General features: G+C 45.9%; 1 long non-coding RNA gene across 3 annotated transcripts in view; it reads left to right on the forward strand.

Annotated features, from left to right (window-relative positions):
- Window positions 1–877: 877 nt before the first annotated feature.
- LOC103543611 (uncharacterized) overlaps window positions 878–24658 on the forward strand; it is a 29412-nt gene continuing 5631 nt past the window's right edge. The window contains exons 1-5 of one of the 3 annotated variants that reach the window (XR_011535827.1): window positions 945–1265; window positions 16538–16621; window positions 18845–18888; window positions 19683–19747; window positions 22089–22170. This is a non-coding gene — a long non-coding RNA (uncharacterized lncRNA). Of the gene's footprint in view, window positions 1266–16537; window positions 16622–18844; window positions 18889–19682; window positions 19748–22088; window positions 22171–22928; window positions 24551–24658 lie in introns of those variants that run through there. The other 2 variants (XR_011535828.1, XR_542943.2) reach the window with 2 other exon arrangements.

Raw genomic sequence — 24658 nt, forward strand, 5'->3', positions numbered from 1 at the left:
TGAAATATGTGCCTTTTTTTTTTTTGGTGAGGAAGATTGGCCTTGAGCTAACATCTGTTGCCCATCTTCCCTCTTTTTATTTGAGGAAGATTGTCGCTGAGCTAACATCTGTGCCAATTTACTCTATTTTGTACGTGGGTGGCCACCACAGCATGGCTTGATGAGCAATGTGTAGGTCTGTGCCCAGAATCCGGGCCATGAACCCGGGGCAGCCAAAGCGGAGCACGAACTTGACCACTATGCTACGAGGGTGGCCCCTGGCCTCTCTTGAAAAAGTAAAAAATCTAGCAACTCTGGACCCACACGTCCGCATGACAACGGTTGGGGGAGCGGAGCGAGGGCTGCTTCTTTTAGAAGGTCTCTCACACCAGTGCGTTTCCAACAGCAATGCACGGAGGAAACCTGGGAATTCTGTTAAAAAGTAGATGCTAATATCCAGAAGGGGCAAATCCATAGAGGCAGAAAATATAGTAGTGGATGCCCATGGCTGGAGGGAGGAGGGAATGGGGGCTGAGATTGCTAATGGGTCTGAGGTTTCTTTTTCGGGGTTATGAAAATGGAACCAGGTAGGGGTGATGGTTGCACGAAATTGTGAATATACTAAAAACCACTGAACTGTACACTTTAAAAGGGTGAATTTTATGGTATGTGAATTATATCAATAAAGTCGTTACTATAACAAGGCAGACGCCGATTTGGTAGGGCTGAGGTGGGGCTGAGGATTCCGCCTTTCTGACGAGCTCCCCGGTGCGCTAATCCCCAGGCCAGCTCTACGTAGCTCTTTCATCGCTAGTTTTCAGCCTCTGCTGCTCACTGGAACCACCTGGGGAGTGTAAAAAGCTACTACTCACGCCCCGGCCCCACCCCCAGAGATTCTGATGACACTGGTGTGGGGTGACGCCCGGCCATCAGGATTTTTAAAGCTCCCCAGGTGATTTTACTTTGCAGCCAAATTTTGGAACCACTGTCTTACACCCTGGCCACTTTCCCCTTTCCCGTTGCCTCCCTTGGCGCGCCCTGAGCCATTTGACTCCTGCTCTTCTCCAGATCCCAAAGTTTGGCTTCCCAGGCTGTGCCAGGCCGGCTTGGCCCTGCCCACTGCCTTAATCCCACCCTAGTTCTGGGATTGTGAAGCCAAACATTTCCTCCTTCACTCCTCCCCAAGTCCCTTCTTAGTGTAGGTGGTTTTACTTTTTGGGGGCGTTTCGGGTGAGGACCTTTGTCCGAGACTTTTGAAAAAACGAAAGAACTCCGATCCTCCTCTGGTAAGTAACCCGGGACCCGCAGGGCCTGGCTCCGCCTCCGCCCGCCGCCCTCCCCGCCACGCCCCCGCCGGGCGGCCGCATGGCGGCCCACATGCCCTCCGCTTTCCCGGGCGGCGCTGCATGGCAAGACATGTGCTCACAGGGGAGGGTGAGCGAGACGCAAGTGATGCCGATCTTCCTGGGCTTGGAAGCCGCCTAAGAACCAACCACAGTGACCCTTCAAGTGGGACGAGGAGGCCGAGGGAGGGGAAGACAGTGGGCGGGGCTGGGGGCGGGGCCCTCCGCTAGGCGTACCCGGTAATTCCTCACTGCGTGAGAGCCGCGTAGAGAGGCAGCCTGAGCAAGGTCCAGACACGGGCAAGCCCTTCCAAGTGAAAAGAGGTTATAACCACAAAAAGACAGAACGTTTCGTTCTAACTGAGTGGGAGCAAGACAGCTGGGCAAGGCCAATGGAAAGGGCTCTCCCGCGGCCAGCCCTGCTTTTACAGGACTGATACCATTTTCCAGATGGTTTTAACATAACATCTCCATTTTTCCCCCCACTATTTATTTTCTCTGCAGTCGGCTTGAAGGCAGCTATTCGTGTCCTCTTCTTCTCAAGTCCTTGCGTGTCTCTTTTCCTAGAGATTGGAAAGGATTTAATGAGATTCTACCTAGAAGGTGCAGTAAAAGCTGGGAAAGAGCTGGTGTTAAAGTGAGGGCTTGATTGCTAAGGCGATCCTAATTGATTTAGCACCAGGGACATTTTGCACTTGATAACTCCTCTGAGGCGTGCGTGAGTGCCTTTGAGGGCCTGGTGTTCAGTTTGGAGGGCAGACAAATGCCTCCGGTGGCAAATCAAATCACTGCCTGGCCCTCCTGGATCCCCTTTCTTTTCAAAACTAGCCTTGCCCCTGGGGTTTTCCGTGTGGTGTGAATCGGGGCACTTGGCAAGAGAGCAATGGAGAATGACAGCGCCAGGCTGGGCTCAGGGGCCACTGGGAGAGATCTTTTGAGCTCTTTGATTTTCTTGTTCCTTCCTTCCACCCAAGAGATCAGAGAGCCTGCTGCAGATAGGACTGAGGTCCCAGGGCTGGCTGGCTTTGGACAGGAGCAGGGTTGGCTCTTCTCAGAAAGCCCAGTCTCTCAGTGGCGGCTGGCTCCCCACACTGAAAAAGCGCTGACAGGACAGACTCCCAGCATCTCCTCCGCCTCACTGGCCTAGCCAGCTTGATCCCTGCCATTGCCCTTTGCCCTCCATCTCTGGCTCCTTCTCCAACAATGGCACCAGCGATAAATGCAAAAAGGCTGAGTTGTAGAGGGCAAGTGGCTCTGAATTAGGATGAGAGGCCCCAGGAGAACCACCATCTGTGGAGCAAGGACTGAGCTCCTCAGAGAAGCATCCTCGGGGAAGGCTCTGTGGCCAGGCAATGGTAGCCTGAAGGGGACGGTTCTGAGCTGTGACCCTGGGAAAAAGAATTTCATGAGGCGTGAGGGAGAACAGAGAGGGAATGGGCATAAAATCAAAGAGGGATAATTATACTAGCTAACATTTATTGAATGCTTACTAAGTGCCAGACCCAGGGTTAAATGCTTTACATGGATAATCTCGTTTAATCCTCTCAACTACCCTAATTACCACCATTTTACACATTGGTAGTAGAAATCCAGGCTCAGAGAGGTTGAGTAACTTTGTGCAAGGTCCACAGTAAGGGGAGAGTGAGGCCTAGAACTCAGCTCCATCTGAGTTTAGAGCCACTGCTCTTAACTAGGCAGCCTCCCCACTGATGGTTTAACGGCCTCAGAGGTTACCGAGGAAGGTGCTGGCAATTCCATTCCAGGCCCTGTGGGACCACTGCCTCCCACAGATCCTGGGGAAAGACAGCAGGGATCGTGAGAAAATTCTCACCCCATTCTCGGTGCCCACATTTTCGGCCCATGAAGAGCCCTTCTCTGCTGTCATCCTTCAGTCCCTGCCCGAGCTATGTGCACATCCGTGTGCAGCCATGAGGATCATGGGATCCAGGGGTGGCTGGAGCAGAAAAAATCAACACACAGAAGCAGGCTCTGCCTTCTTGGCTGTTGCATCCCCTAGGAGTGCTAGGCTTGAGCTAGGAGAGTGTTCTAAATGTTTCTGGCCAACAGGGCTAAGATGGGACATCTCTTTCATCAGCTGTGCTAAAAATTGCCCCAGAAAAGGCCAGCATTGTTTAGACACCTGTTGTTTTCCCCTGTGTGAACCTTTCTGTAAGGGTTTGCACAGGGGGCCCTTTGGAATGTTTTGGGGGTTGCCTGGTCCTTGCCCCAGCAGGCAGGCCCTCCTGGCCAGGGACAGTGAATCACCCAGAGCAGAATGCGTGCATCTGCTTGGGAGAACACTGTGTGCTCTGGACTGGCACCGGAGCCCAAGGGGAAAGGGAAATGTGCAGGACTGACCAGCCAGGGGAAAGCTGGGAGGGGTTCTGCGATGGCAGCTGCTCAGGCTCCTCCACCTAAGCTTCCCCAGTGCGTGCCCACCTCCTTCCCCTTGGGGGCAGGAGATAATGGGAGAAAGCACCTGATGATCAGCCCAGCCCCCACTTGAACGCTGCTCCCCCGCGGGGCCCTGGTTGTCAAATTGGAACCTCCATGCCTTACTCCCCCGGCGTGTGGTTAGCATTAATGTAGCATCATCTGACTTGAGCTGGATTGCTCCTGGACTCCCCTCTCTTCTCTATGCCCACCACCTCTGCCATGACTCAGGCCTTGATCCTCTGTCCCCTGAATTACTGTCACAACCTCCTGTCACCACCACCAGCCTCAAATCATTTTCCTCGCCACTACCTGGGCCATTCTAAATGGCATATCTGATCATGTCAGTCCTATAGTTAACCCCTTTCAGTGGCTCCTCATTACCCTCAGGGCACAGGGTAAACATTTTGGCATGGCATTCAAGGCTTTCACAGTTTGACCCAATCTTGCTCTCCACCAGTGCAAGGATGCTCAGTTAAATGTGAATTTTGGACACACAACAAATAATTTTTTAGCTTAAGCATGTCCGTTGCATTGTGTCCTGTATTTTTATTTGCTAAATCTGGAAACCCTACTCCAGCCGCATAACCATTCCTACAGATCGAGCTGCACTTCAGGCCCTTGCTGTCATTCTCTTAGATGAAGTTGCCGGCATCCGAACTGATTGCTTTGTCCCTGGGCTCTCCCTCTTCCAAACCGTCTTCCCTTCTGCCCCAAGCTGTTGTTCAGGCCATTCTCTCACTGCTATCAAAGAATGCTCATGACATTTCCCACTCCTGTCCAAATCTTTCCACACCCTCCAGTTCCTCCACCATGACATTCTAAGAGTCCTGACAACAGTCACTCCCCTTTCTTATAGGCTCTTGACACACTGTCTCACCTAACATTTGGTTATGTCATATTTAGCATTGCAACCTGCTGTTCTGTGGAGAGTGTATCTTCTTGACTAGATTGTAAGCTCCACGAGGGCAGGCATCATGCCTCATCCTTTTATTCTCTCCATCCTCCCATCACCGCCTAGTGGGGCCTCAGAAAATGTAGGTTGGTTGATCAGTGGTTTATTTGTCCTCTTGCAAGACTGTGAGCTCCTCGAGGGCCTTTTCTGGACTACGTCTCATACAGTTCTGCTTGGTTTCACAAACATTGATTGAGCACCCATTGTGAGTCAGGATCTGTCTCGATGTGAGGATACAGAGATGACTAGCAGAGTGCCCCTGCCCTCAAGGAACTCACAGGCTAGCTAGGGAGTTCCGATGTGTGTGGCTACTTACAAGGCAAGTGAGCTGTGAAATGAATAAAGCATATACAAGGTGCAAAGTGCTTACAGAGGTGGAAGTGATGGACAGAATTTGGGAAATGTGATGTTGCAGACATTATAGCAGGGGTTATGCCTCCTTAGGGGGAGAGTAAGGGCAGTCCAGGCAAGGGAACTGCAGGCACAAAGGCATGGAGACAGGAACAGGCCTGGTGGGTGTTAGGGAGCCATAGGAATACAAGAGCAGGGTCAGGCATGAAGGACCTTGAACAGTAACGTGAGCTGTTCGGTGGATGATGGGGAGCTGTTCAAGGGTTTTTTTTTTTTCTAGCTTAATTGACATATAATTGACATATAACATTGTGTCGATTTAAGATGTACAAAGTGATGATTTGGTACACAATATATTGTGAAATGATTTCCGCAATAAGGTTAGTTAACGCATCCATCACCTAGTTACTATTTTGTTCAAGGATTTTAACTGAGAAGACTTCTGTATTAAGAGAGGCAATCAAAGCCAAACATAAAAGACCACATATGGTACGATTCCATTTATGTGAAATGCCCAGAAAAGGCAAATCCATAGAGACAGAAAGCAGATTAGTAGCTGTCTGAGGCTGGAGCTGGGAACGGAAAGTGACTGCTAATGGGTACAATGGGGCTTTTCGGGGTGATGGAAGAGTTCTAAAATTGGATTGTGGTGATGGTTACACAACTCTGAATATACAAAAATCATTGAAATGTACATGAAAAACAGGTGAATCTTATGGTATGTAAACTATACCTTGATAAAGCTGTTTAAAAATAAGAGACCATCAGTCTGGCCACAGTGTGGGAAATAGATTGGATGAGGCAAGCCTGGGTGTGGCAAGGGCAGTGAAGAAACTTCCGCAGAGGTCCAGGCAACAGTTATTGAGCTCTGGCGCTAAGACAGCGGCAGAGGAGCTGGGGAAGAGGGTTGGAGTCAACAGACATTTAGGAGGTCATCAATGAGGTTTGGTAAACAGATTGCCTTGAGGGGATAAGTAAGAAAGACAGAAGAGTCTAGGATGACACTCTGGCTTCTGGCTTTGACAGGTGGGCAGATGGTGGCACCACCAAACTTCACAGCACTTAGTACGGTGCTTGCTGCTCAGCACACGTTTGTAGAATGAATAAATGATTGATTGAATGAATGAAATGCATTCACGTCCTCTATCCCGCTCTATTGCTCCGTCTCACCCGTAGGCTACGCCTTTGGATCCCAGTGTACTTCTTTCTAGCACTGCCCATTTGGAGGCATGGAGTGACCTGGAGAATCTGCTGTTCCCGGGTTCACCTCTAGGAAACCCTCATCTTTCTTCCCTTCTGGCCCAGAAACTACCTGGGCACGCAAGAGATCCCTGGTGGGGGAGCATTTGGGAATGGATGGCCACGAAAGCCCTGAGGACTCTTGTCATGGACTCAGGAGTCCTCTCTTACACCATTAAACCTCACCCTTACCCGGACTCAGCCACTCACCCACAAACCCACTCCCTCTCCCCATCAATCAGTGATGCATCTCAAGTCCTCAGGACACACTGCAGTCCTATGCTTCCACTTAAGTTCCACCGTCCATGAGTCACCTGCCAGTCCACGGGACCAGTGTTCCTCTGAATTTTCTCTTTAGACCACCTGCCTCAGAACAATGTGGGCATGTTTATGAAACCTGCAGATGCCAGGAGCCCATGCCTGACCCCCTCAATCATAATCTCCAGGGATGAATAGCAGGAAGGAGTTGGTTCTCCAGGTTTTAGAAGTTCCCTGGGTGTTTCCGAGACCCAATAATGTGAGAGCTGCTGTGGCGGAGAGTGTGAGCATGGATTAGGGGTTCTTGTGGGCCTGCCACCCCAGCATGCCAACCCTGGGGGCCGCTAGATGGACGGAGAGCCCTCCCCAAAATGCTCCCCCAACATGGGCGTCCTTCCCTGATGCTCATCTTTCTGTCAGGAAACGCACTCCTGCCCTGCTGCTAATCGGATTACTCTCTTGCACAATCTCCTGCCCCCCTCCTTCCCTGCTAAATTTCCACGGGACAATCAGTGCTCAATTGCTCTTTCCTCTGCCCTCCCAGGCACTTAGCACAAGCTGACTGCATGAGAATTGGTTGTTTACATGTGAGCTTTTGAAGAGCCCAGACCAAATTTGGGAAGATGAATGCCTTTCAACCAGCAGCCTCTAGGACGGGGCCAGGCATCCAGCAGGTGCCCAATAGATACTTGGAGGATTGAGTCACCCATGAAAGGAGCAAGAGGCATGAATAACATAAACCAAAGTCTTTTGCGTTTGGCTTTAGGTGTGATCTCATTTGGAGTCTTCCAAGGACAGATTTGCCCCCCTGCCCCGCCCGACAGTGAGGTCAGTAGGACACCACTGCTGCGTTAGAGACCCAGAGAGGGTGGGAACGTAGTGTCCAGGCTGGCAGGGAGCTTCATTCATTTATTCATTAATTCAACCAATTTTTAGTGAGTTCCTCCTGTGTGCCAGGCGCTGTACAAGGTACCAAAGATACAATGGTGAACAGGACCTGACAAGGTTCCTGCCCTCACAGAGCTTACGGTTTAGTGGGGCAGACAGACCTTAAATAATTATAGAAAGAATGATAGTTTTAAGAGGTGCTATGAAGGAAAGAACAGTATGCGGTGAAAGTGTATATAACAGCAAGACCTGAATTAGCCTGGTGGGAGTGGGGGGGGACACTGTTCAAGGAGGGTTTACCCAAGGAATTGACCTTGAGCTGAGGCCATAAGCATGACCAGGAGTTAAACAGGCAAAGCAATGACGGAGAGCACCTCAGGCAGAGGGTACAGCCATATGAGGACCTGAGGCAGATACGATCTGGGCACGTTCGTGGAACATGCCAAAAGCCTGGTGTGGCTGGAACGGACGGATTGAAGGGGTGGCAGGCAGGTGATGAAACGAGGCAGCCAGGGAGGGGCCTTGTGGATCACAGTAAGGAGTTTGCATTTTATTTAAAGTAGGATGAGAGGGTTTTAAGCCGGGGAGTAGTACGATCTAATGTGTGTTTTAAAGAGTCCACTGGCTGCTACATTCTTAATGGATTGGAGAAGGACAGGAGTGGAAGCAGAGGGACAAATTGGGGGGTTATGATGGTGACACGGCCTAGGGTGGTGGCTGTGGAGACCTCAGTGAAGGAGTTCAGCCCACATATTTTACAGAGGAGGAAACTGAGGCTCGGAGAAGTGGCATGACTTACCCCAGGTCACCCTGCCTCCTAGTCCTATTATTTCACAAGAGGGAGGTTAACAGAGAACCAAGCAGAGAAGGCTAAGTGGATTCTGGTAGGATAAATTCCTTGATGCCTCGTGGCACATCTGGGCTTCTGGAAATCGATGCAGATGCTCAGAGTGGGAAGGAAATGAAACCACCCTGTTATCCATTATTTGGGGCACTCTGTAGTTCCACTGCCTGGGGGTGCAGTGAAGCCAGCATTGGCCCTCAGTTGCATATCCCAGCCTTGTTTAGTCTGGCCCTCGCTCAGCCAGGAGCTAAGTACTTATTGGCCAGTTCCTTCCTGCTTCCATAGTATAACGAAGTGCTGAGCTGGGCAGAACTCCCAGTGCTCCCTGGTCTCAGAGCAAGCAAGCAAGCAGCAACCTCATGTGGGGCCACGTGAGGTCAGCGGGGAGGGGCCGCATGCCTGAGCTTGCATGGAATTGGCTGCTCTTTGACACACCACTTCTGTGGCCAGCCAATCACAAGAGCCACAGCATCCTTGCTCCTTTTTTTCCCCCCTCTGCACTTGTCCTTGTGAAAGCCACAGAACTTCCCACCACAAAATGAGCTGGGGAGAGAAATTCCTTCCCTTCCCTGCCCCACGCCCAGCCCAAAAGGCCTTGGGGAGAGGCGCCTTGCTCACAGCTCGAGGAAGATGAATGCTCTGCTTCCCAAAGAGAAACGCCTGCTCTTTGAGGAGAGCTTAGTTAAGGACCAATTAGGGAGAAATGACACCGAGTGGATGGTCAACCAAGGCTTGGCTGCAATAGCCTTGCATGTAGATAATCATGAAAATAATCCTAGATGGGAAAATTCTCACAAGGCCTCACTTGCTGGTCAGCACTGGTGCCCACTTCCATTGCACCAGCCAAAGTGGCATTTGCTGTCACTACCATCTGAGCTCCAGCGGGTCAGGCCACGCTTCACTGCCTGCCTGCCTGCTTTGGGAGTGACTTTCCTTAGGCAAGAGGCACCATGGTGGATTGAAAAGGGTCAGGAGAACTTTTCTAATCCTGGTTCTTTCATTAATGAGTTGGGTAACCTCCCTGTACGTCCATTTCCCCATCTAGAAAATGGAGGGGTCTGAGTAAATGCTCTCCAAGGTCACTTCTAGCTATGACATGCTTGGAGCCTCATAGCTGCCATACACCAGATATCAGGCTAAGCATTTTATAGTCCTCATCACGTTTAATCCTCACAACAACTCCTGAGAGAGATATACCATTATGCCCCTCCACCCGCACTTTACAGATGAGGAAAATGAGGCTCAGAGAGGTTAAGTGACTTACCCAAAAACACACAGCAAAGGGCAGAGCAAGGATCTGAATTTAGATCTTTCTGATCCCACACCCCACCCTTGTAATTGTTTCCCTAAGCAGCGACTTCACAGGCTTTACACCATCCAAACTGCCCTCGAAGCCCTGACAAGCTGGCAATGCCCGAGAGAGAGAAAATGAACGTGCCTCCCCATTTTACACTTTGAGTGCCGGCCTGACAAGTTGGTAGACGCAGGTGGACACTTTGCTGCTGTAAGCCAAGTGGTCAAGCGAAAGCCTCTTTCAATTAGCTCCTGGTAATGGTGCCCTCGGGGCGGGGGGGGGGGCGCGAATCCTGGGCCTCTAGGGAGAAGCAGGAGGGCACTGCCAGCTGGGAAAGTTGGCAGGAGGAATGCCTGATGAAGGCATCGCCTGCTTTATAGCGTCGGATCCCTCCCTTGGGTTCTGGGATGTCTGACAAATGCTGGACAGGTTCTCAGGTCTGTACTCTAATGATATTAATGAGGGCAGGGGAGCCTAGTGAAAATTTAATAGACGAGTATAAAAAGTCTCACAGACTCCGTCTGCAGAAATTCTTTTGAAGGTCTGCACAAAGCCACAAGGGCTGCTTGGAACTCTCCATCCAAGGAAATTATTAACCTTCCTCATTTCTGCAGAATGATGCAATCTGTTTATTAAATGCCTAAATTAAAGGGAGAAGATACGGTGCAGTTGGGGGTTTTCCACCATAATTCATCTGAGGCTCTCAGTGAGGGAAATTCGAGCCTGGGGCTGACTCGGCTTCCTGACCACTTCCTGCTCCCAGGCTTCCTCCAACCTTGTGCCTCTAATAAGTTCAGGTTGTTCCCAGTTCAGCTCTCGTTAACCCTTTGAAGTCTGGGTGGATAAATCACAGCGAGAGTCCACGAACCACTTAATGTACATCAAAGATTGGCCCAGGAAGCAGCTGTTCCAGGTATGCTTCTAGGTAAGGACCAAGTGAGATAATGTGTGCGTGAAAGCACTTCGTGATCCTTGAAGCACAGTCAATTACATTTATTATTATTTTTCTCAATAGGATGGTTTATTTATTTACAAAATGGATGTCTGTCCTCATTAGCGGCCTCTGAACACACCAAATTGGTACTTGTTGAGCCTGGAAGAGTACTAAACTTTCCTTGTCTTTCCTCCCGTGTTCCTCAAGCTAACTGACACTAGATTACCAACCTCCTGATAGGCCTGTAGCCTTGTGCACTTGAGCCAGTATAACTTGCTTATTTCTCCTCAGCAAAGAATGTGAAAGGCAGAAGGTGCAGGAGCATTTCCAGCAATGTAGGCTTGGGTTTGTCCATTGCTCTCCCCAGGGTGGGAATTCTCAAGGGGCAAGGTTGTGTGCTGAGCGGCCAAGGGGCCTTCGTGTGCATCGGGATGGATCAGTCACCGACAAGGACAAGTCAGTCAGGAAATGGAGCTAGTTAATGTCCCGAGAAAACCGTCTTCCGAGAATGCCTGAGGTGACTCTCACACATTACTGCTGGAAAAGAAAGTTGATACAACACTTTGGAGAGGAATTTGACAATCTCTCACAAAATTATATACGCATTTACATTTTGACTCACCGATCCCATTTGTAGGGATTTACCTGATGATACACCTTATCTCCAACAATATGGAAATACACATGTACAAGGTTATTCATGACAGCATTGTTTGTAATTGCAAAATACTTGAAACTACCTAAATGTCCAGACATAGGAGAGTGACTGAACAGACTTTGGTACAGCCACAGAATGCAGTACTATGCTGCTATAAAAAAGAATGAAGATGCTCTCTATGAACTGATAGGGAGCGATTTCCAGGATATGTAGGTAAGTGAAAAAAAAAAACGAAGTGCAAAAAAAAGTATTTGTAGTATGCTTCTTTCTGTGTAAAAAGAAGGGGAAGTCAAAAAATATAGATCCATCTGCTCCTTTGGACAGAAAGAAACACAAGAAGAATAAACCAGAAACTAATAGAATTCATTACCTGCTTGACTGGGTGGGAATAGTGCATAATAGGTACTTAATCAGCATTTCCTGACAATGATTACAGGTGCTATAAAGCACACAGTAGAGGGAATGGTAGATTCAGCCTGGGCGTATCGGGAAAGTTTCTGTTGTTGTCTTGAAAGATGGCTTAGTGGTCGCCAAGTTGGCTGGCCACATGGGGAGATTATTTCAGGCAGAGGGAAGAGTTATGAGCAAAGATCCAGAAGGGGAAGATAGCCTGGTATAGAAAGTAGCTGGGGCATTAGGTGGGAGAGAAGGCTGGGTAGAGCAGGCAGGAACCAGAATGTGGACTTCCTTTTATGCAGTGGTTGGGTGCTTGACTTTTATTCTAAGTGAGATGAGAAGCTATTGGAATATTATGAGCAGAGGAGTGATATGGGCCAGTTTATGCTGCATCAGCCCCCCTGGCTGTAATGTGGGCTGTGGACCGAAGGGGGACAGAGTGGAGGCAGGGAGGCCAATTAGGAGGCTTGCAGCTATCAAAGGGAGAGGGGATGCTGGCTTAGGCAAGGAGGGTAATAGTAGAAGTGGAAAGGAGTGGTCATGTTCTGGATGTATTTTGAAGGTACAGCTGGTGGGACAAATTGATGGATTGGATATGGGGGAGGGTGAAGGAGAAAGAGGAGTCTGGGATAATTGCCAGATCTCTGGCTCAAATGATTGGCTGTCTGATGGAGCCGTTCAGCAAGATGGGGAACACAGTAGAAAGAACAAAATTTATGGGGAAAAGTGATGAGTCATCTTGGATGTGTCCAGTGTGAAGCGTCAGTGGGACACTCAGCAGTTGGATGTATGGGTCTGGGTCTCAGGGGAGAGGTCTGGGATGGGGCCATAGATGTGGGACCATATAGATGGAGGTTGAAAAGATGAGGACGAAATGGGAGAGTGTATTTTTACAGTGAGAAGAGAAGAGGTCCAGGAACAGAGTCCTGGGGAACGCTAACATGAAAGAGGGGCAGAAGATGAAGACCACGTAAAGGTGGCTAAAAGGGAGTGGTAATAGGTACAGGAGGAGGACTAGGAGAGAATAGGGCCGTGGAGGCCTAGGGGAAGAGAGTTGCAAGGGGAGTGTGCTCAGCAGTGCCCAGGGCTGCGGAGGGGGTGCCCTAAGATAGGAGCTGCAAAGTGTCCATTGGGTCTGGCGTTGGCTTGATCTTTGAGCAGATCCAAAGATGGGGATGAGGGAGAAGCCACACTCAAGGACTGAGGAGTGAGTAGGAAGCGAGGAAGTGCGCTCAGTGAGGGGGGCTCTTCTTCAAGGACCTTTGACTGTGAAGGGAAGGCATGAGGTGGGATGACAGCTGGGGGAGGGGAGGGTGAAGGATCAGGAGGACAGTCATTATCATAAGGATAAGAGACAATTTTAGCTCAATTTTGAACCCATTTTAGCTCCAGGGAGAGAGTCAGTAGACATGCAAGGCTGAAAACCCAGAAGAGAAAGGAATTAACCAGTGGAGTCAAGTCGGGGTGGGGGCCTAGATGGCGTGGAGAGCCTAGGGAGAGGGGTTAGGGTTGAGTAGGAGAGGGGAGACTTCTCTCTCTGAAGGGTTACTTCTCATGAAATGATTTTCAATGTGAAGGAGCCACAAAGATCAAATTATCCACGCATGAACTGGGGCTCTTTGCAGACTTGGAGAGTGCAGGCTTAATCATGTGTTAGTTCAAATAGAGCCCTGGGCCGTGGTCAGAGGCATCTGGAGAGGACCGTGCTGACAGAGGCACTGGTTGCTGGCCACGAACTGCAAACAGTGAGCACTTCAGATGTGTTTGTACAGACTCAAACACGGTTGAATGTACACATGGGAGCTTGTGATATTAATCAAGGTAAAAAGTCTCCCTTAAAAGAAATGATGTGACTTTACAGTGAATAAATAGGACATAATTAATGGGTTTGCCAATTGTTCTTTCCTGCTCTGGACTCTGGCCAGAAGCTGGAGGGCTGAGAACAGGACAGGGAGAAAGGCCCCAGACTTCTTCATGGTTCTCACCTCTGAGGCTGCCCCTAGCCCTGAAGGTTCAGCAGAATTTGGGGCCTGGGTGTGGCAACAGCACTGATCTTTTACAAAGCAGAGAGGCCCACCTGTCATGGAGTTTGTGCACCAAGGGCGAAGGACTTAGTGCTAAGACATTCTGTCCCTTTGCAGACAATGGAGCCTATAAGCTGTTACAGAAAAGCTCGTGCAAGTCATTGTCTAACTGAAAAAACAATGTGCTGACCCATGCTACATGGCGTGATATAGATTGTACAGAGAAGCAAAGCATTTGGTTTGGGCCCAGGCTCTGTTACAAGCTTGCTGTGTGACTTTAGGCAAGTATTTTCCTCTTGCTGGTCCTTAGCTGCTCCATCTGCTAAATAAGTAGAGTGGACAAATGATCTCTAAGGGAACTGCCACCCCAACATTCTATGCATTTTTTGAATTAATAGATGATTTTTTAGCGCAGTTTTAGGTTCACAGCAAAATTGAGCAGAAAGTACAGAGAGTTCCCATATACCCCCTGTCCACACACATGCACAGCCTCCCCCACTGTGGAATTGTAACTGAACTCAGTGCAGCCGTCTCTTGGTGAGTGCAGAGCCGAAAAGCACAATCAAGCTGAAGTGGGTGAAGAGAAAGTTTTATTGCTTGCTCAAACATTGGAGAACACTCGGGACAGCCCCCAAAGCAGTGCTTCCCCCACCCTCCAGCTTAGTGCAGGTGGAGGTCTTATGCACCAGAGTGCAGAGGCTATGTTACGACTGTGTAACAACTGGGCTTGGCCAGGGCGCATGTGCAGACCATTATATAACGAGCTCAATGCCATTACATAACAGGTTCAATGCAACATGCCATTTAGAGCTGGAGCAATTTGCAGGGGTCCTGCTGCAACCATGTCAGTTTCACTGGAGGTTGGCAACATCTGCAAAAAACGAGGACATCATATTCCGAAAAACAGCACATTTAGTTTTCTCCTTGTCTGGAAAACATTTGACAGACTATGTTTAGTTACGGATCAGATTTTCAGTAACCCTTTCCTTGCCTGGCTTCTGATCACAGCGTCCTCCACCACAGTGGTACATTGGTTACAACTGATAAACCTACATTGAGGTATCGTTATCACCCAAAGTCCATAGTGGTGGTGGACATTTTATGAATTTTAACAAATATATAATGGCATGTATCCACCATTGTAGTATCATATAGAATAGTTTCACTGCCCTAAAAAACCCCCTATACTCCTCTGATTCATCCGTCCCTCCCCTCAACCCCTGGCAACCACTGATCTTTTACTGTCTCCATGGTTTTGCCTTTTCCAGAATATCATATAGTTAGAATCATACAGTAGGTAGCCTTTTCAGATTGGTTTCTTTCGCTTAGTAATAGGTGTTTAAGTTTCCTCCATGTCTTTTCATAGCTTGATAGCTCATTTCCTTTTAGCACTGAGTACTATTCCATTGTCTGGATGGACCACAGTTTATCCATTCACCTACTGAAGGACATCTTGGTTGCTTCCAAGTTTTGGCAATTCTGCATAAAGCTGTTATGAACATCAATGTGCAGGTTTTTGCGTGGACATAAGTTTTCAACTCATTTGGGTAAATACCAATGAGCAAGATTGCTGGATCATAGGGTAAAAGTATGTTTAGATTTATAAGAAAGTGCCAAACTGTTCTCCACAGGGGCTGTACCATTTTGCATTCCCAACATCAATGAATGAGAGTTCCTGTTGCTCCACATCCTCTCCAGCATTTGGTGGTGTCAGTGTTTTGGATTTTGGCCATTCTAATAGGTGCATAGTGATATGTCATTGTTTTAATTTGCATTTTCCTAATGACATATGATGTTGAACATGTTTTCATATGCTTACTTGCCATCTATATGGTGTCTGTTCAAGTGAGATGTCTGTTAGGTCATTTGCCCATTTTTCAATTGGGTTTTTGATTTTCTGTTTGTTAAATTTTAAGATTTCTTTGTGTATTTTGGATAACAGTCCTTTATCAAGTGTGTCTTTTGCAGATATTTTCCCCCAGTATGGGGCTTGTCTTCTCATTCTCTTGATAGCGTCTTTCACAGAGCAGAAGTTTTTAATTTTAATGAAGTCCAGCACATCAGTTATTTCTTTCATGGCTTGTGCCTTTGGTGTTGTATCTAAAAAGTCATTGCTACACCCAAGGTTATCTAGGTTCTCTCCTCTGTTACCTTCTAGAACTCAACATTGTCATAGTATTACATTTAGATCTATGATCCATTTAGAGGAAAGGGTCTGTGGTCTGTGTCTAGATTTATTTTCTTTTGTACGTAGATGTCCAGTTGTTCCAGTACCATTTGTTGAAAAGACTATCTTTGCTCCATTGTATTGCCTTTGCTCCTTTGTCACAGATCAGTTGACTATATTTATGTGGGCCTATTTATGGGCTCTCTATTCTGTTCCATTGATCTCTTTTATTTTGTTCAGTATTTCATTTTTGGGGTGCTAATATAAATGATAATATGTTTTTAATTTCAAATACCACTTGTTCATTGCTGATATATTGGAAAGTGATTGACTTTTCTATATTAATGGTGTATCCTGTAACTTTCCTATAATGACGACTTAGTTCCAGGAGGCTTTTTTGCTAATTTCAGATTTTTGACATAGACAATCCTGTCATGTGTGAACAAAGACAGTTTTATTTCTTCCTTCCCAATCTGTATACCTTTTCTTGTCTTATCTTGTCTTATTACATTAGCTAGGACCTCCAACATGAGGTTAAAAAGGATTGGTGAGAGAGGATATCCTGGCCTTGTTCCTGATCTAATGGTAAAGCTTCTAGTTTCTCACCATTAAGTAGGCTATCAGCTGTAGGTTTTTTTGTAGATGTTCTTTATCAAGGTGAGGAAATCCCCTCTATTCCTAGTTTTCTGAGAGTTTTTAACATGAATGGGTATTGAATTTGTCACATACTTTTTCTTTGTCTATTGATATGGTCATGTGATTTTTCTTCTTTAGCCTATAGATGTGATGGATTACATTAATTGATGTTTGGATGTTGAACCGCCTTTGTGTACCTGGGATGAATTCTACTTGGTCAAGGTATATAATTCTTTTTGTACATTGTGTTGGATTCGATTTGCTAAATTTGAGGATTTTTGCATCTATGTTTGTGAGACATATTGGGCTATAGTTTCCTTTTCTCATAAAGTCTTTGTCTGGTTTTGGTATTAGGATAATACTAGCCTCATAGAGTGAGTTAGGAAATATTTTCTCTGCTTCTATCTTCTGAAAAAGATTGTAGAAAATTGGTATAATTTCTTCCTTAAGTGTTTGGTAGAATTCACCAGTGAACCCATCCGGGCCTGGTTCTTTCTGTTTTGGAAGGTTATTAATTATTGATTCAATAGGTATAGGCCTATTCAGGTTATCTATTTCATCTTGTGTGAGTTTTGGGAGATTGTGTCTTTCAAGAAATTAATCTATTTCATCTAGGTCATCAAATCTGGGGCACAGAATTGTTCATAATATTCCTTTAGTATCCTTTATTTTTGTTGAGGAAGATTGTTCCTGAGCTAACATCTGTCACCAATCCCCCTCTTTTTGCTGCGGAAGACTGGCCCTGAGCTAACATCCATGCCCATCTTCCTCTACTTTATATGTGGGACACCTGCCACAGCATGGCTTGGTAAGCAGTATGGTAGATCCGCACCTGGGATCTGAACTGGCAAACCCTGGGCCACCAGGGTGGAATGTGTGAACTTAACCACTGCAAGCCCCCTTTAGTATCCTTTTAATGTCCATGGGCTCTGTAATGATGGCCCCCTTTCTTTTCGGATGTTAGTAATTTGTGTCTTCTCTCTTTTTTTCTTACCTTGGCTAGAGACATTGATTTTAATGATCTTTTCAAAGAACCAGCTTTTGGTTTTGTTGATTTTCTCTAGTAACTTTTTGTTTTCAATTTCATTGATTTATACTCTATTTTTTATTATTTATTTTCTTCTGCATACTTTGGATTTAATTTGTTCTTCTTTTTCTGTTTTCCTAAGGTGGAAGCTTGGGTTTTTTATTTTAGATTTTTCTTCTTTTCTAATATATGCATTCAATGCTATAAATGTCCCTTTAAGCACTGCTTTTGCTGCATCCCACAAATATAAGTTCTATTTTTATTTTCATTTAGTTCAAAAAATTTTATTTTATTTTATTCTGCTTTATCTCCTCAAATCCTCCCGGTGCATTGTTGTATATCTTAGTTGCAGGTCCTTCTAGCTGTGGCATGTGGGACGCCATGTCAACGTGGCCTGATGAGTGGTGCCATGTCTCTGCCCAGGATCCGAACCGGCAAAACCCTGGGTCACCACAGCGGAGTGTGCAAACTTAACCACTCAGCCACGGGGCCGGCGTCTAGTTCAAAATATTTTTAAATTCCTCTTGAGATTTTTTCTGTGACCTATGTGTTATTTAGAAGTTTAATGTCTATTTATTTGGGGTTTTCCAGCTATCTTTCTGTTATTGATTTCTAGTTTAATTTCATCATGGTCTAAGAGCAGACACTGTATGATTTCTATTCTTTTAAACTTATTAAGGTGTGTTTTATGGCCCAGAATGTGGTCTATCATGAATGTTCCATATGAACTTGAGAAAGATGTATAATCTGCTGTGGTTGGATGAAGAAGTCTATGGATGTCAATTATATCTAGTTGATTGATAATGTTGTTAAGTTCAACTATGTCCTTACTGATTTTCTGACAGCTGGATCTGTTAATTTCTGAGAGGGGTGTTAAAATTTCCAACTATAATGATAGCGAATCTGAAGTGAGTTCGCTCACCCGTTGCGCAGCAAGCCAATCTCTGACACTGGGTGTGGTGGAAGAAAGTAGGAATTTTATTTTGCACAGCACTGAGCAAGGAGAGAGGGCAGCTAACGCTGAAATCCCAAACTCCCCAAAAAGCTAAAAGGAAGGGTTTTTATTTAGGGTTTTAGGTAGGGGAGGGGGAGCATATGGCCTTGCTGGTCAGACCTTTCCCACCAGCCTGTGTTTGGCCTTGAGACGACTTGCAGAGAGGAGGGAGCCCGTGACCTTGCTGGTCAGCAGCTTTCCCACCAGCCTGTATCTCCTCGCAGGGAGGAGATAGTGAATCCAGGTGCTTGTCCTTTACCGTGTCTGTCTCCATGGAGGATAGTGGATTCTGGAGCCAGGAAGCCAGGGAGTAAGCAGGGAAAGAGTGTTTTGGTTTTAACCCCATATATGCTGGGTTTAATGTAGGGAAACTGATATCAGGGTCCGTATCAATAATAGTGGATTCATCTGTTTCTCCTTGCAGTTCTGTCAGTTTTTGTCTCACACATTTTGCTGCTATGCTGTTGGGTACGTGTGAATTAAGGTTTGTTATATCTTCTTAGAGAACTGACCCCTTTATCACTATGTAATGTCCCTCTTTCTCTCTGATAATTTTCCTTCCTCTGAAATCTGCTCTGTCTGAAATTAATGTAGCAATCCTCACTTTCTGTTGATTAGTGTTAGCATGGTGTATCTCTCCCCTTCCCTTTACTTTTAGTCTATATGTGTCTTTATATTTACAGTGGATTTCTTATAGACAACATATAGTTGGGTCTTGTTTTTTGACCCACTCTGATGATCTCTGTCTTTTAATCAGTGCATTTAAATCATTGATATTTAAAGTGAGTATTGATATAGCTGGATTAATATGTATGATGTTTGTTACTGTTTTCTATTTGTTGCCTTTGTTCTGATTTTTTGTCTTCCACACTTTTTCTGTCTTCTGTGCTTTTAATCGAGCATTTGACATGATTCAATTTTCTCTCCTTTCTTAGTATATCAATTATACTTCTTTTTTTCCCTTTTTTTAGCAGTTGCCTGAGAGTTTGCAATATACATTTACAACTAATCCAAGTCTACTTTCAAATAGCAGTATACCACTTCAGAGGTAGTGTAAGTGCCTTAGAATAAGAAAGTATTCCTAATCTTCCCCGCTGTCCCTTGTATCATTGCTATCATTCATTTCACTTATACATAATTAAACACATTATTGGTATTATTTTGAACAAACTATCTATTAGACCAATTAAGAATAAGAAAATAAAAGTATTTTCTTTACCTTCATTTATTCATTCTCTGATGCTCTTCCTTTCTTTATGTAGGTCTGAGTTTCTGCCCTGCATCATTTTCTTTGTCACAGAGGAACATCTTTTAACATTCTCGCAAGGTAGGTCTACCGGCAACAAATTCCCTCAATTTTTGTTTGTCCGAGTAAGTCTTCATTTCTCCTTCACTTTTGAAGGATAATTTGCAGGGTACAGAATTCTATGTTGGTGCCTTTTTTCTCTCAACACTTTAAATATTTCACTTCATTGAAGTCTTCTTGCCTGCATGGTTTCTGAGGAGAAGTCAGATGTAATTGTGATCTTTGCTCTCTATAAGTAAGGTGTTTTTCCTTCTGGCTTCTTTCAAGATTTTTTTCTTTATCTTTGATTTTCTAAAGTTTGCATATGATCTGCCCATGTGTATTTTCTTTGGCGTTTATCCTGCTTGGTGTTCTCTGAGCTTCCTGGATCTGTCATGTGGTGTCTGACATTAATTTGGGGAAATTCTTAATCATTATTGCTTCAACAATTTTTTATTTTCTTTCCTTTCCTTCTGATATTTCCATTACACATATGTTACGCCTTTTTTGGTTGTCGCACAGTTCTTGGATATTCTCTTCTCTTTTTTTTTTTTCTGTCTTTTTTCTCTTTGCATTACAGTTTTGGAAGTTTCTATAGTCAGGTCCTCAAGCTCAGCGATTTTCCCCTCAGATGTGTCCAGCCTACTAATGAGCCCATTATAGGCATTCTTCATTTCTGTTAGAGTGTTTTTGATCTCTAGTATTTATTTTTGATTCTTTCTTAGACTTTCCTTCTCTCTGCTTACATTATCCATCTGTTCTTGAATGTTGTCGATTTTATCCATTAAAGCCCTTAGCATATTAAGCATAGTTTAAAAAAAATTCCTGATCTGATAACTGCAACATTCCTGCCATATCTGAGTCTGGTCCGATGCTTGTTCAATCTCTTCAAACTGTACTTTTTGACTTTTAATGTTTTTCATTTTTTACTGAAAGGTAGACATGAGGTATTGTGTGAAAGCAGCTGTGGTAAATAAACTTTTAGTAATATGGTGGTAGGGCATGGGGAAGGGAAGCCTTCTATAATCCTATAATTAAGTCTCAGTGTTTGAGTGATGCTGTGCCCCTGAAGTATGAACATCACCAGCGCTTCTCAGTTTTTCCCCCCTTAGGTGGGACAGGATACTTAGAGTGGGCTGGAGTTGAGTGTTTTCCTTCCTGCATATGGAAAACTAGAGCCCACTAGAATATTTGAATATTGAATATTTCCTTCCCCCAGGTCAGTCAGGCTCTGATAAAACCCAAGCAGATTAGGCTCTGGTGAATTGGTTTCTCCCAAGGGCAGGGCTTTTTAAGAACAGAGTGCTCTGGTGTATTTCAAAATGATTACTTTTCACTCCCCTGCCAGAAGCACAGGGAGTTTTTTCCAATATGCAATCTGAGGACTTGGTTGAGCTCCTAGAGATACAATTCACAAGAGTGTGGTGGCCTCCCTATGACTGCGTCCCCTGGAGTTTTTAAATCTCAGGCTTGTCCACATTGAGCCACCAACAATTCTTCAATTACAGTTCAGGTCTTCCAGCTCCAGTTCTGGTTCCCAGGGAGGTTTCTGCTCCTGGGTTTCTGGTCTAAGTTGTGATGCTTTGTATCTCCTTGTCTGTCTCTCCAGTTTCTGAGGACAGTAGTTGGCCCTGTGACCACACTTTTATCCATCTAAGAAGAGTTGTTGATTTTTCAGCTTTCTACTTGTTATTTGATAGAGCAGCAACTTCTAAGCTCCTTACATGCCAGAGTGGAAACCGGAAGTCTCTGGTTTTCTCTATGTGTTGTTTACAGTTTTCTCCCCAACTTTACTATAAGCTCTGTGAGGACAGGAACTTTGTCAGTCTTATTCATCTTTTGTCTTCAATGCTAGCACTGTGCCTGGCACATGGTGGGTGCTCCACACTCAATGTATGGTCTGTGAAAAAATGAGGTAATGGGAGTCAGAAGACCTGAACTGTGTGATCTTGGGCAAGTCCCTTCCTCTTTCCCAGCCTCAGCTTCCTCACTATCTGTTGTTGTTCTTGTTTGTTTCTCTGTTGTCTCTCTCCACTAGAATGTAAGCTCTGTGAGCTCATGAACCTCATCTGTCAGAGAGCCTGCAACACAATAGGTTCTCTACCAATATTTGTTGAGCAAACAAATGGATGACTGAAGGACTGAATCTCCAAAAGGAGGGGGTTGTCCTTGGTGATTTGATGGCAGGGATTTCTGAGAAATTTCCCTTTCCCATAGCCTAAAGGGGTGCGTGTCAGGGCTAGTTTTATCTACTCCTATGAGAGCTTACTGCCTTTCTAGGAGAGGAATGCAAATAGGTCACATGGGTTAAGATGATCAGAAGTGTCTGGAAAAACAACTTGCCAAACTTTGGAACTCAGCAGCTTCCCTTTGTGTCACTCAGGAGAACACAGACCGTGCTCCAACAAGTGTCTGACAACAATTTGAAGCTTGATGTTGAGCCCTTCAAAACCACACAGTCTTAGGTAATGTGACCCAGTTCCTTGGTTTTGCAAAGAAGGGACTGTGCAACTGGGAGAAGAGAATGCAGTTATTTACCAGTTTCTTCCTAAGGGCAAAAAACAGAATGTTCAGCATTCATGGGAGGGGCAGGAGTTGTGTTCTGCCTGAGGAATTCTTGCTCACTGGATGGTCTGGGTCAGGTGACAAACTTCCATAGCTTGGCCTGGCACCAGAATGGGCCCTGCCTAGAGGCAGGAAAAATGTTTTCTTTAAGTCCTACTTTCCCCAGCAGTTTGCAACAATGCCCTGGTGTCCCATTTCCACAGACTTGATGGGGGCTGGGGGGTGGAGACTACAGGTAATTAAGCTGTAGGACCTTCAAAGGAAACTCTTGTAGAAGAATTCAGTTGGGACGCTGGCCCCCAGGACCAAGGTTCTAAAGAGCCCCTTGCCTTTTGCTAAAGGCAGAACAAACCCATTCCTTGACCCTCTCCAAGGTAGAAGCTGCTGAGATGATATGGATGCTTCTGGAGTGAGAAGGAGAAGGGACTTACAGGGAGCAATCTGTCCTTTGGTGGCACTTAATTATCTGTATCATTCTTCATAGGTTAGCAACTGCTCTTCAGCAAGTAGGAAGACTGTTGAAACAGATTCTGTATTTCTAGGTTTGGGGAACTGGGTGTCATCGGGCAATTTTTACCCCCAAAAATCTTTTAGCTGTGCAAAAATCTACATTAACCACAGAAATTGATCCCCTCAAATTAACATCTTCTCTACGCAGCCCGTCTGTCCCAAGTGTGAGGTTGGAGGGTGGAAGACAGTGGTGACTGGGGGCATGAGCCTGGATGAGATGACTCACAAGGCCTCTTGCAGCCTGAAGATTTGAGGATTCTGTGCTGATGTACCTGTGACAGCCATCAGAAACCAACAGCATCTTCTCTAGAATTTGAGTTTGGATATTGGAGCCCCAGATTTTGACATGGGGCTGCCTATTTTAGGGATCACTATCCCTTTTGCCTCCATAAAGACATTTAAGATGGTAGTTTGGGCTGCCAGTTTCTAGAATCTCTCTGATGAGAGGTATCTTGGATCACCTCCCGAGGCTCCCTTGGCTAGGCAATGTTAGGAAAATAGTTCTGCAGCAGCAGAGACACCCCCTCCCCAAAGGGTCTGCTCTGCTCGCTCTGTTCCCAGGGCATATGGGCACACCTGCCAGCCAGCTCTGGCCCCCTGGAGTAGGCACGTCCCCTGATGTGGGAGTCAATGGTCACAGACCCTTTGATGGTGCACTTTTCTATACTTGTATATTCTCTTCCTTTTTTTCTTCTCCCTCCTTCTCCCCTCTCAATGTATCTAAACACCTGAAGAAGAAACTGCTGGTTGCTTACTCCAACATCTGTTCTTCTCTTCCTCAACAACAAAGACTTGAATTTGTTTTTTTTTTAATATATTCTTTTTTTTTTTGAGGAAGATTAGCCCTGAGCTGACATCTGCTGCCAATCCTCCTCTTTTTGCTGAGGAAGGCTGGCCCTGAGCTAACATCCGTGCCCATCTTCCTCTCCTTTATATGTGGGACGCCTACCACAGCATGGCTTGCCAAGCGGTGCCATATCCGCACCCAGGATCCGAACCGGTGAACCCCAGGCTGCCAAAGTGGAACGTGCGAACTTAACCGCTGAGCCACCGGGCCGGCCCCTTGAATTTGTTTGAGGATGGCAATGTACCCAGTTTAAGAAAGTCTCCATTAGAAGGAGTGGCCAGACGAAGTTATGGCCAATAAGTTGTAAGCAGAAGGGTTGTGCAGTATTTCTGGGAAGCTTCCTCAAAAGGAAGGAGTAATTTTTCTTCCCTTTCTTCCTTTTTGCTATCTGGATTGTGGATACAATGACTGGCACTTAAGCAGCCATTAAGGACACTGAGGCAACATGCTAAATATGGTGAAGTAGCAGCTTGGAAGAAATTGGGGTCTCTGGTGACTTTATAGAGTCACCCTAGCAACCCTGGCCTGCCTGCCCTCAGACTTCTCTTATGGGAGAGATAAATAAGCTTCTGTCTTTTGAAAGCAACTGTTATTGCAACCAGAGCTAATCCTAACTAATACAATATTCCCTCCCTAAACTCAGACTGTAGCTTGACAAGTAGCTCCAGATAATAGGGTGGAGTTTTATGGGTTAAAATATGGATATGGAGAAGAGCGAAAATTTAGAATATCTTAAGGGATAACAGTGGGGATTTCCCTAGGCAAGAGGCACAAGAATAGCACTAGGCTGTACGCAGTTTCCCTTCACAGTAAGGCCCATTTGGACCCCATTGCATCTCTCAGATTTGCCACTATATCCCCAGTGCCTACCCCAGTGCCTGACACATAGAACCGGCTCAATTAAAAATTGTTGAAAGAGTAAACAGTTTGTTGCTTTTGTAAGTGCTCTGACCAACAGGCCAATTCACTTCGGAAAGTTCCCCCCTCATCCCCATGCGAAATCTCTTCTACAACCCACCATCACCTGTCAC

The sequence above is a fragment of the Equus przewalskii genome, chromosome X (genome assembly GCF_037783145.1).
Source record: "Equus przewalskii isolate Varuska chromosome X, EquPr2, whole genome shotgun sequence".
Taxonomy (NCBI): domain Eukaryota; kingdom Metazoa; phylum Chordata; class Mammalia; order Perissodactyla; family Equidae; genus Equus; species Equus przewalskii.